Genomic DNA, 11,798 nt, shown 5'->3' on the forward strand with positions numbered 1-11,798 from the left:
ATACTCTCCGTCCCATGGAAATAAATAGATATACGGAGTATGAGCTCTTATTTGATCTAACTTAATGACATTTGCATTTCCAAATAAAAATTCCTAGGGAGTACAAGCACTAAGTTAAATCAAGCCCAATAGCACATTAAGGGTGCGTTCTATTCAACTTATTTGACCTGAACTTATTTGAACTTATTATTAATAAATAATAAATAATAAATAATAATAATAATACAAATAATAATTATAATAATAATAATAAATATAAATATAAATATAAATAATAATTAAAATTGTAATATTAACAAGTAATAAATAGTAAATAATAATGTTATTATTAATATTGAAACTTATCTAAACTTATTGAAACTTATTGGAATTTATTGAAACTTATTGGAACTTATCTGTACTTATCTGAACTTATTGAACCTGAAACTTATTTTTTTAAGGTGAACCCCCCTAAGTCTACGTTTGTTCCAACGGTGACTCTTCATTAAGAAGTCTATATATAGAGTACTTATTACACATTTTACATAATGGTTAACATATTAATATACTTGCATACTTTTGAGAAATCTTCTTGAAAATTATTTCTTCAAAGTGAGACATTTGAGTGTTAAACACAAATTCTTGTTGGATTGATATAATGAGAACTCACAAGATCAATTGATTCTTCATTGTATCTCAATAGTGTTATCGTGAATCCGATTGTTCCTTTGTGGGTAGATAAAATACCATTAGGAAAGCGTGTTATCTCGTACCTTGAAGATTTTATCCGGCCTCCCCACAGTGATATTTCTAACAATCTAATTGTGTTCTATTCTTTGGATAATGGCGTCTTCATTGTGTGATATGGCTACAAATTTCCAGAAGTTGGACAAGTTCGAGGGTGCGGGTTATCGCCGTTGGCAAAAGAAAACCCTTTCTTTTGACAACATTGAACGTGGTGTACGTGCTAACAACTCTCATGCCAGATCCTCCCGCCAATGGAGAAGAAGAGACTTTGGAGAATACACGGCTTAGAACCAAGTGGGAGAACGATGATTACATTTGTCGTGGGCACATATTGAATGCGTTGGCTGACCCGTTGTTCGATTTGTACCAATGTGAGAAGAGTGCAAAGAAACTTTGGGACAAACTTGATTCCAAGTATATGGCCGAGGATGCTTCAAGTAAAAAATTTCTTGTTAGAAATTTTAATAATTTTAAAATGTCTAATGATAGGCCTATTATGGAACAATTTCATGAAGTTCAACATATTTTGAGTCAAATCAGATTGCATGGTATGGTAATGGATGAGGCTATAGCGGTAACATCTATTATTGATAAATTGTCATCTTCTTGGAAAGATACAAATAACTCCTTGAAACATAAAAAGGAGGAAATGACCATGGAACAATTGGGTACTCATCTTCTTGTTGAGGTTCAAGATGGTGTTAATGAGTCTAATGTCAATGACAAGATTACTCCTGGTTCTTCTATCAATATGGTGGAAGAAGGGAAGTCTAGTGGGACTAAAAAGTTTAACAAAATGCCATATAAATCCAACAACAAAAATGTTGCAAACAAGAAGGATAAAAAGCCAAAATCTATTTCTTGTTGGGAATGTAACGGTCCTCACATCAATAGGGATTGTCCAACCTTCAAAAAGAAGAAGGCTAGCAAGGGTCAACATAACAATGTTGACAAGAACCAAGGTATGTGTTGCACATGATGCTACAAATATGTAAATGAATTTTGTGGCTATGATTTCTGAAATCAATGTTGTGCAGGTTGATGACTCTTGGTGGATTGATACGGGAGCCTCTAGACATGTGTGCAAAGATAGGAATTATTTCAAGTCTTGTGAAGATTTGGAGGATGGTCCAATTTTGTACATGGGGAATGATTCTATGGTCAAGGCTAAAGGAATAGGCCAAGTAGAACTATTGCTAACATCTGGAAAAACTCTAACTCTTAGGGATGTAGTTTTTGTACCAGAAGTTAGGAAAAACTTAATGACTGGAGGTGTATTAAATAAGTATGGATTTAAGATGATTTTTGAGGCTGATAAGTTTGTATTAAGTAAGGGTGGTATTTAACATTATGACTACTAATTAACTTCTTTAGCCAGTAGTTTTAGAGGGATCATTTAGCTCTCTTACATTCCAAGTACAAAGATTGTCCATCACATGTTAGGGGGGATGTCTTCCTCAACCTCTTGAACATCCTCCTCTCCACTATCTTCTCCCTCATCATCAGTTGCTTCCTCATCAAGAGCACTGAAATGATAACGATTTGAGGCATGAAGCCCTTTATTCCTAGACTTCTTAGTGGCAACTCTCCCTCCACCATCAGCTCTAGAATGAGCCATGGCCATAGCTTGAGAATCCATAGGTGTCACCAGAGTAGATGACCCTTGAGGAGCCACCACCTTCTTCTTAGGAACCCACACCTTTCTAACCACTAGGGGTGGTTGCTTCTTACTCTGAAAAATCCTTCCTTGTTGTCGTTGTTCATTTTGACATTCAGATTCCCGTTGAAGGCCGAAATTAAAAGACATTCACTCCTTTAGGTATTTCTCTATCCTCTTTCAATTTTTCACTTTTTAGGGATTTAACCTGTTTTTTTTTTTCCAAGTTCTGATTTTTACTCCTAAGAATTGGCTGAGTGACTTTTTTGGTCTCGAAGAAGATGACGACCCTTCAACGGATCAGGATGAATCCAACGAAGAAGATGTCGTCAAGGCCTTTCGTCTCCTTAATGAATTTATTGAAGAGAAACTTGCTGAGGTAGAGCCGCAGAGGTTAGAGGTAATTTCGAAAGGCTTTATAATTTTTTGTTCTTTTTTTAAAAGCTGAATTATTGATGTAAGGTTGTATTTTTATGTTGTAACTTTGTATGATTATTTTTGTTGAAGGTTGATGTAATTTCGTGTTATTATTTTTGTTGGTACAACTTTTCCCTTTATGATTATTAATTAAATACAGTTTTTACTTTCTATTATTTTGAAGCTAAAAATTAGGATTATTTTTTTATCAAAAAAGTTAGGAGTATTTTAAGTCTAATTCAACCAGATAATTGTGACCTTGATTTAAATAAACGTGTTTAGTTTTTTGGGTTCAATTTGTAGGAAAAAAATCATAATACACGATATTTGATTATTTTACGTTTGTTTATATTAAGGGTCCCATTTTAAGGTTAGAAAAAGATTAGGACAGGGCCTCCAAAATGTTTAAGACGGCCCTGGCCCAAGGGTTTAGAATAACGGGTCTACTAAAGAAGGTGTATGGACCCCCATTAGAACTGCATCTCTATCACCAATGGCATCAAATTGAAGCACAAAGTATCCATCATCATATAAAAACACATTTGGGGTTCCAACCTTAGTCTAGGTAGCAGCAATAAACCTTTTCACAGAAGCAATAGTTGGCACCTCACCCACAACATACATTACAAGGGATGCAAGCCACTTATCAGTCAGTTTATCTACTTCATTTTTCTGCATTTGCGCTAATTTTTTTCCATCCTTAACAATAGGGGCTATAAATTTAAGGGAAGCACCTTTACCTGTTAATGGTGAGCGTTGAAAAAGGCTACTCCATGTGGTTCCATTTCGGGTGTTAACCACAGCAGGGGCAGGGTTTGCATCAACAGGATTTGAGATCAACCCAGGGTTTCTGAACGCCTATGTATCCTCTAATCTTCTTGAGAGAACCTGCAACCTCGTAGTAATATCCATGTTGCATTGGTCTTCCTCCACAACCACTTCGTTTGATGAACTCGCACCCACATTTGAGCGCAACAGCTCTTGAAGCTGAGGCCTATGTAAGCCAAGAACTCGATTCAACTCCAAAATGGTATCATGAAGTTCCACAGATATTTGTACACATGAATCATAATTTTAGTCATTTAGAATTTTAGAAATAAATTTTGGAGAGAGAAAGAGGAGAGAATTTATATTCTCTCAATAGAAGAGATATTTTTTGAGAGAGAAAGAGTGAGATAGTGAGTGAAAGAGTAAAAGTATATTTTCTCCTTATTCTCTCTCTCAAATTCCTTTTGAATTTTTTATCCTTAGTTAAAAATGAGTGAATTAAAAGAAATTCTACTTCGTTTATGTAGTTTTCGGAAAAAAATATGATCAACATCAAGAGAATCGCAAGAGTGAATGATATTTTTCGAGGATTTTTTCTGATTGAGATCAATTTTTGAAGATTTTAAGATATTCATATTGTTGATGAGTTTTGATCGAGTGTTTAAGGTACACTTCATTGTGCTTTCATATACTGCTCTTTTCAAATTGTAATATTTTTTTTCAATTAAAAGAGCAAATTGCACTTTCTAAAACAATATAGATCTGGTTTTATGTCTAACATCATTGACACATTTAAATCTTCTTTCTCTAAACTAGAATACAATTTTAGAAACAACGTAGATCTGGTTTTAAGTCCAACAAATTAAATCAACGTCGTTTCATCTTCTTTTCTTAATAGAACACATGATGTGTGGGAAAAGAACAAATAATATTTATAAAAGAACATAGACCTGCTTTTAAGTCCATCAAAATCGTGTTTTGTAATTTTTTAATATTTACGTTTCTTATGTTCTTTTTTAAATTAGGTTTTTTGTTCTTTTTAAATTATTAACTCTTTTCATAATTAGAACACTAAATGGTTTGAAAATAACTAATAAAACTAATAAAAAGAACTAGATCTGTTGTTCTTTTTGTCCCTTTCATTCTGTTCTTTGGTTTGATAAGGCAAAAGAAAATGTTGTTCTTTTTCATGAATTTTGTTCTTTTTCCCTTTAATTGTTGTCATTTTTTTTTAATTCTAAGTTTTTGTTATTTTCTTTTTCTTATGATTTTATTCTTTGTGTTTTATAAAAAAATTATTGTTGTTGTTCTTTTTTTTTAATAATTATTTTGTGTTTTTTTAACTTTTTTATCGTTTTTTAAACTTTTTATAATATTATCGATACTTGATTTTTGTTTTTCTGTTGCATTTTTCACATGATGTTCTTTTTGAAAAATAATTGTTCTTTTTGTAGTTTATCCGGTGAGAGGATATGTTTCTTTTCATTTTTGTACATTTTCTTTGTTTTTTTTAATATTAGTGTTCTTTTCTGGTTTTGGTTAATGTTCTTTTTGTTTACTCTATTGTGTTCTTTTTGTTTAGTTTACTACGTTCATTTTCATTTTTTGTGTTATTTTTGTTTTAATATTTTTGCGTTTTGGTGCAGGTGCACAATGATCTATGTGCACGCCCCTACACCATCCGCACGTTGATGGCGAAGGGTAGAGCAGATAAACAGTTCCACCCATAAATCATAATAAAAAAAGTTATATTAAAAAAAGGACAAATTATTTTTTACCACCTACAAAATTGAAAATTTATTTTTTACCACTTTAAAAAATAACTTGTATTTTACCACCTAAAAAAAAGTTATCTTTTACCACCTAAAACCTCACATGAGGCGCATATGGACTCTTTTCTGCATCACCTGCTCGAAAAATATCTTCTCATATTAGCTTTTCTCATGTTCATAATAGTGAGATGCCTAAAAATGTTGGGATACAATCACCTCAGGAGATATCTCACTTGTTTCATGAGAGAAATACAATGAATTCGCTACCAACATCTATTGGTTCTCCTGGTGTACGTGTTAGAAGAAGCATAAATGAAACTAAGCTTAACATTGATCGTATTATGCAATGAGTAGTTGCTCCACGTAAAGATTTCTTCAATTTCTCCATTTTTAGGTGGTACAAAAATAACTTTTATTAATTCTTTAGATGGTAAAATACTAGTTTTGTTTTTTTAGGTGATAAAAATCAAATTTTTGATTTTTTTAGGTGGTAAAAAATAATTTATTCTTAAAAAAATTACAAAAATGACAAAGTTAGGTTGGGATAAATCGGATAATGACATGATTTTTAGAAAAAAAAAAAGAGATGTCATATCAACTCATCAAACAAAACTCAATAGAACGGGAGATTCTTGCTCAACCTTACAGTCTTGCTCTCCAGGGGCGTATCTGTAAATAGGGTAGACAACTGTCTACCCTCTTTAAAATAATTTGATGCATATAATAACAATGTTAAAGGTCTATCTTAGTTGGCAATCTCCTTCAAACATTGTATACAAGCAACCCAAGTTCAAGACCCATCGAGCAATTTGAGTTTTTCTTTTTCTTTTAATTTATACTTTTTTCTCTTTTTCCTTAATAGGTTATAACTTATAAGCCTCTAGTTTGTCAATGTATTTACTTATTCAGCATTTCATTTATTTAACCTTTATGGATTACGGAATTTAAATTTGTCCCTAAAAAGATACTCTTATATGAATAATTTTTATATCAAATGGACAAATATTTTCATATATAAAAATAAATAAAGAGGTTACATTAAATTTAATGGGTTTTACACGTTCAATAAAGAAAATTAGAACAACTTGAATTATATAAAGTATTTTCTTAATTTTTGTTCCATAGTTTTAAAGGGAGGTCTTGAGTTCGATGAATGATATAACGCAAATATATTTTCCAATATAAATATTAGTTTAATGAGATATTATTATGTGCTTATATTGACACCGATTTTGAAATAGAAAATTTGAAAAAGAACTAATCTATCTATTTATCTATTACTATATACTAAAAGATACACTAGGAATGACACATGTCACGTCCTCGTGAGTCATTCGTATTTTTTAAAGAATCTCGCCATTCCTTTTTTTTTAAAGAATCCCATCAAACCTTTTTTCTTACCTTATTTTAAAGAATCTCATCATTCCTTTTTTTTTTTGATAGAAAATCATTCCTTATCTAATTGATATCTTTTATCAATTTTTTTTATTTGTAATACATGTAATAAATATCTTAATATATATATTCTTTTCAATATATATAAATATAGCAACATACATCTTTTGTACTACGTAATATTATTTTTTTACAATTTCATTTCTGAACAATCTATAAATAATTACACTACTTTTTTTTAAAAATAATACCAAAAGTATTACGTGTTCCTTCTTTGTGAGCTTGTTTGTGGCACATTTTAACTAGCATGATCAATAACTATAACTATCAATCAATCCATTAATTACTATATACTTAAATACACACAAAACTCCCTCAAAAAAAAACATGCAAAATAATGCACGTCATCTCCAGGTGCGTCCTGTATTTTTTTAATTAAAAATATATGATATGGATATTTATATGGAAAGAAAAAAATTTAATCTATATTGGGAAAAAAATATCATAGAAATCTATTAAGGCTGAAATTTTGTCATAAGTAAGCATCGGTCATCAATAATCAATAACTGTATACTAAAAGACACATCAGAAATTACACGTGTCACTCTTGTGTCTTTAGGTTTTTTTAAAAATAATTTTCCGTAGCTATCAATTCTTATTGTAGAAAGATAATTGTAGCCCATTATCTCTCATATGCATTATATAAATTATTATTTGAAAAAAAGTACTATGTATTGATTAACTTAAAAAAGAAATAATTTTCAAAAAAATTTAACTACGTTTTAATTTTCTTTGCATTACATTAATTTAATAATGGCTTAAAATCCTTTTGTCTTATGAAAAATGAATGTGTGACTTCTTCAAAAAAAAAATACGTAATGAAAATAAAGTAGTGTAATTATTTACTCCCTCCGTCCCGGAATACTCGACCCGGTTTGACCGGCACAGAGTTTAAGGGACTTGAATTGACTTATTTAATTTAATAGGTAGTAGTTGATAGTGGGGTATTATTTTAATGTAGTTAGTGGGAGGTGGGTTAAGAGGTGGGGTTGGGGGAGAGTAGGGGTTGAATTTTTAATTATTTTTTGTATGGAGTAGGGGGTAGGTGGGTTAATAGGGGTGGAGTGAGAAATAATATAATATTGTTAGAATATTTCCATTTTTAGAAACAGGTCAAGTATTAAGGGACGACCCGATAAGGAAAACAGGTCAAGTATTCCGGGACGGAGGGAGTATGATTGTTCAGAAATGAAATTGTAAAAAAAAAAAAAATATTACGTTGTACAAAAGATGTACTCCCTCCGTATTTATTTAAGGGATACACTTGCCTTTTCCGGCCGTATTTATTTAAGAGATACACTTGTCATTTTTAGTAATTTATCAACCCCACCATCTAATTAAATAATCTATCTACACCCCACCCCCACCCCCACTCCCCTAAAATAGCATGGTCCCCACTTGTTTTACTTATTAAAATATCTACCCAACCCCACTTGTTTCATTACTTTATTTCATTCAATTTTTCTTCTTAATACACGTGTCCGACCAAGTGTATCTCTTAAATAAATACGGAGGGAGTATATTACTATTTTTATATATTTTGTAAAGAATATAATATAAATATATTTATAACACGCATTATAGATTAAAAAAAAAAGATATCAATTAGATAAGGAATGATTTTCTATAAAAAAAATGGAATGATGAAATTTTTAAAATATGGTGAAATCTCTTCGGCAAAAAAAAGGGAAAAAATAGCAAAGACCCACCAGATGTGACATGTGTCATTCCTGGTGTGTCTTTTAATATATAGTAAAATCCTTTTGTCTTATGAAAAATGAATGTGTCGTATCTTCAAAAAAAATACGTAATGAAATTAATAATTTAAGTAAATAAATAAGCTGGAATATGGGTAAAAAAAGGGAAAAGAAAAAATTGCGAAAATAGTAAATATGAAAAAAAAATTATAAAGAACTGAAAGAAAAAAATTGGCAAATTGCTACCTTATATTGAAAATAAATATGAGTACACTTATTTCAAGGAATATAAATTTTGATAGATTTAGATAACTTAAGGCTTTTTTTTTATTCGACTTATTTTGTCTGAACTTATATTATCCCAACTTATTTTATCTGAAAAAAAACTTATTTTGACTTAAATGAATTTATTTGTGTGTTAAAACGTCTGAAAAAAACTTAATTTTTTTTAATTATTTATTTAGGAAAAATTATATCAATTGGTGTTGATGAACTCGTTTACGAAATATATTTTATTTTATTAACTTTTCTGTAAATGATTATTAAATTATTAAAATTATTAAATAAAAATATTTACGGAGTAGTAATAATCGTGCGTTGCACGGGTACTAAAAACTAGTTTATTTCACTTCAAAATCCGTATTAAGTACTTGTTAAAAAATTGTCTACCCTACTTCAAAATCCTGAATACGCCATTGTCCACAAAACAAATTTGCAACTTTGGTTTTTTTTTTTTCTTTTTCTGCAAGCAGTAAACTATAAACTTCAACCGCCTCAAATTTCTTTATCATCCTTCTCTTCTCCAATTCATCAACCAATTCCTGGTCTTTCTCCTCACTTAAAACCTATTTGACTGTTTTTTGGTTATTTTTTGGCTATTGATAATAATACCAATGAACTTACTCCAATTTGTCATCATTAGTCTCTTCATTCCCCCAAGTTCAACTCCCAAAGTTCATGTACTATCGGTCAATGTTTTACCAAATTCCAACTGAGCGAAATCATACGAGCACTTTTAGAAGAGAGTGATATTATCTGTGACGCCGTCTTGATTTCAGCTATATTGTGGTTCTCTGGATTGCAGAATATGAAGAAGGCATTTATAACTTGATTTCGACCAAATGTTACATAATGACCCACCTTCATCCCCGTATATCTTTCAGAAACGTTTAGAGCTTCCGTTCCTCGAAACAAATTGTTTTTCTTAAAACCAAACTCCCACCATTTAAGATTGCAGAATATGAAGAAGGCATTGATAATTGAGGCAGACTTGTGGGATACTTCTGGTTTCAAAATTGCTAAAGGTAAGGTGGAATTGGCAGCTTATGATGATGGTTATGGTGCTGGTTATATTAGGGGAGATGCTAACTTTGGTATTCGGGTGATAGTTAGCTGGGCGTATGGATCCCAGGTTCCCAGATTCTCGTCATTTTAATGGTAGATGAGACTGTTGAGCTTCTGGCTTATACCGCTATGATGTGTGTTAACTTGGAAGGGAAAGAGAGACCAACAATGTCTGATGTAGTTTCCAATTTGGAGAGGGCTTTAACTCTTTGTAAAGGAAGCTCTGGTACCTTCTCTCCCCCCAACTTCTATTCTTTCAGTTGAAACGAAACGCCCTCTCTGCAACAAATATTTCCTACGCTTACTTCTCTAGTTTCTACCAATATTGGTTGATTTTGTTTTTGTGTACCTTGTTTTTGTCATTTTGATTTAGTGTTTAATTCCCTTCTTAGTCTATTATGCTGTTAGATGAGTTTGATTATGGAAGGGAACATTTGCCTGAGTGTGAGTTGTTTGTATACCTAAGTTTTTTCTAAGGATGCAAATTAATGTAAGACAATCTGTTTAGATTCTACAATATCCGAAGTTTCATGAATCGAGGTTTCATCAATTGTTCAATTTACTACTCCATTGGGATCGAGTTGTGCTATCCTTTTCTCCTGAATAAACCACTCACCTGTTTTATCCTTTTCTGAAGACTTGAGACTTTTCTGAGTGTTAACTTAAGGATGTGATTGGCATACTGTCCTGTCATATGTTGTTTGTGCTTAAATTCTAGTTAAATACAAGAGAACTAAAAACCAACCCATATGAGAAACATCAGTATCTAATTTATCTGAGCTTAGGCACGAATCCAATTCAATAACTCTGAAGCCATACTTCAAGGCCTTCTCAATTAATGTGATGTTGTATTCTGCTTCTTTTCATCTGATGTGTTATTGCCAGTGATCTTTAAACCCCTTTGCAGTAAATCTGATATGATTTCGGGTTACTTTCTGTTTCAACTAGGAAAAATGGCTTTGTGTACACAAAATAATGCGCGAGTAAAGCTTTCACATCATGCTCCTGCTTTTTCAGCATTAGATTTTAGTAGGTTTCAAGCTAGGGATAAGTAGAACTAATTAGGCCTGAGGAATTCAGGCAGGCTGGCCTAAGAACGGTGAAATATGCTATCACCTTCGGTCACACCCCTGAAAAATTGGTTTGAATGGACAGCCAAACTCTGCCATACTTGATTTGGCTCTTGATCTCTTATTATAAATCTTATTATTTCTATGCAATTCAGAGTAAAATGCTGTTTTCCCTTGAAACTGGTTTGAATAGGACTGTCTTTGCTTAGAACTGTCCTTTGTATGGTTTTCTTAGCAATTATACATTAATGCGAAGTACTCCGTATAAGATAACTTCCCTATATAAGATAAAAGGAAGGTTCTCAGCAATGGAAGCATCATTGCTGAATAAGGATACAACAATCATATACTTTCTATATTCCTGGGTTCACATAACATGATAACACATCTCAGGAGTCAGGACACTGTGATCCCCATCTCAACTATGGACTATGGCGAAAAAAGTACAAGTTATTGTAAGTTAGTTCCTACTTCCCTATTAACTGAATACACATAAGAAGTTTTACATACTTGTAGTTCTCCCCCTTCTTGTTATACAATAGAATTGCTCGGATACCACTCTGAAGCTCTGAGATTGGCAAGCAAGTCTGCCCACCAAAGTCATGCCTTCTGCTCATGTTATAATCACGAACTTCAATTCTCAAGAGGGCTACTTCAGGAACTGTTAATTGGAACTCAAACTCCTCGTTCCATAGGGGGACCCATTGGCCAAGTTTTTTAATTTGTTTGCCAAGCTATTTTATCATCGGTTTTTTCATGAAATGCCCCTAAGGTTTCAAGAAACGCACCAAATACACCTGCGCGTTTCAAATCACATAATATACCCCTTTTTAAACTTATTTGCACCAAATGCCCTTAAATATCCTTAATGACTAACGGTCGTTAACTTCCG

This window comes from Spinacia oleracea, chromosome 1 (genome assembly GCF_020520425.1).
Source record: "Spinacia oleracea cultivar Varoflay chromosome 1, BTI_SOV_V1, whole genome shotgun sequence".
Taxonomy (NCBI): domain Eukaryota; kingdom Viridiplantae; phylum Streptophyta; class Magnoliopsida; order Caryophyllales; family Amaranthaceae; genus Spinacia; species Spinacia oleracea.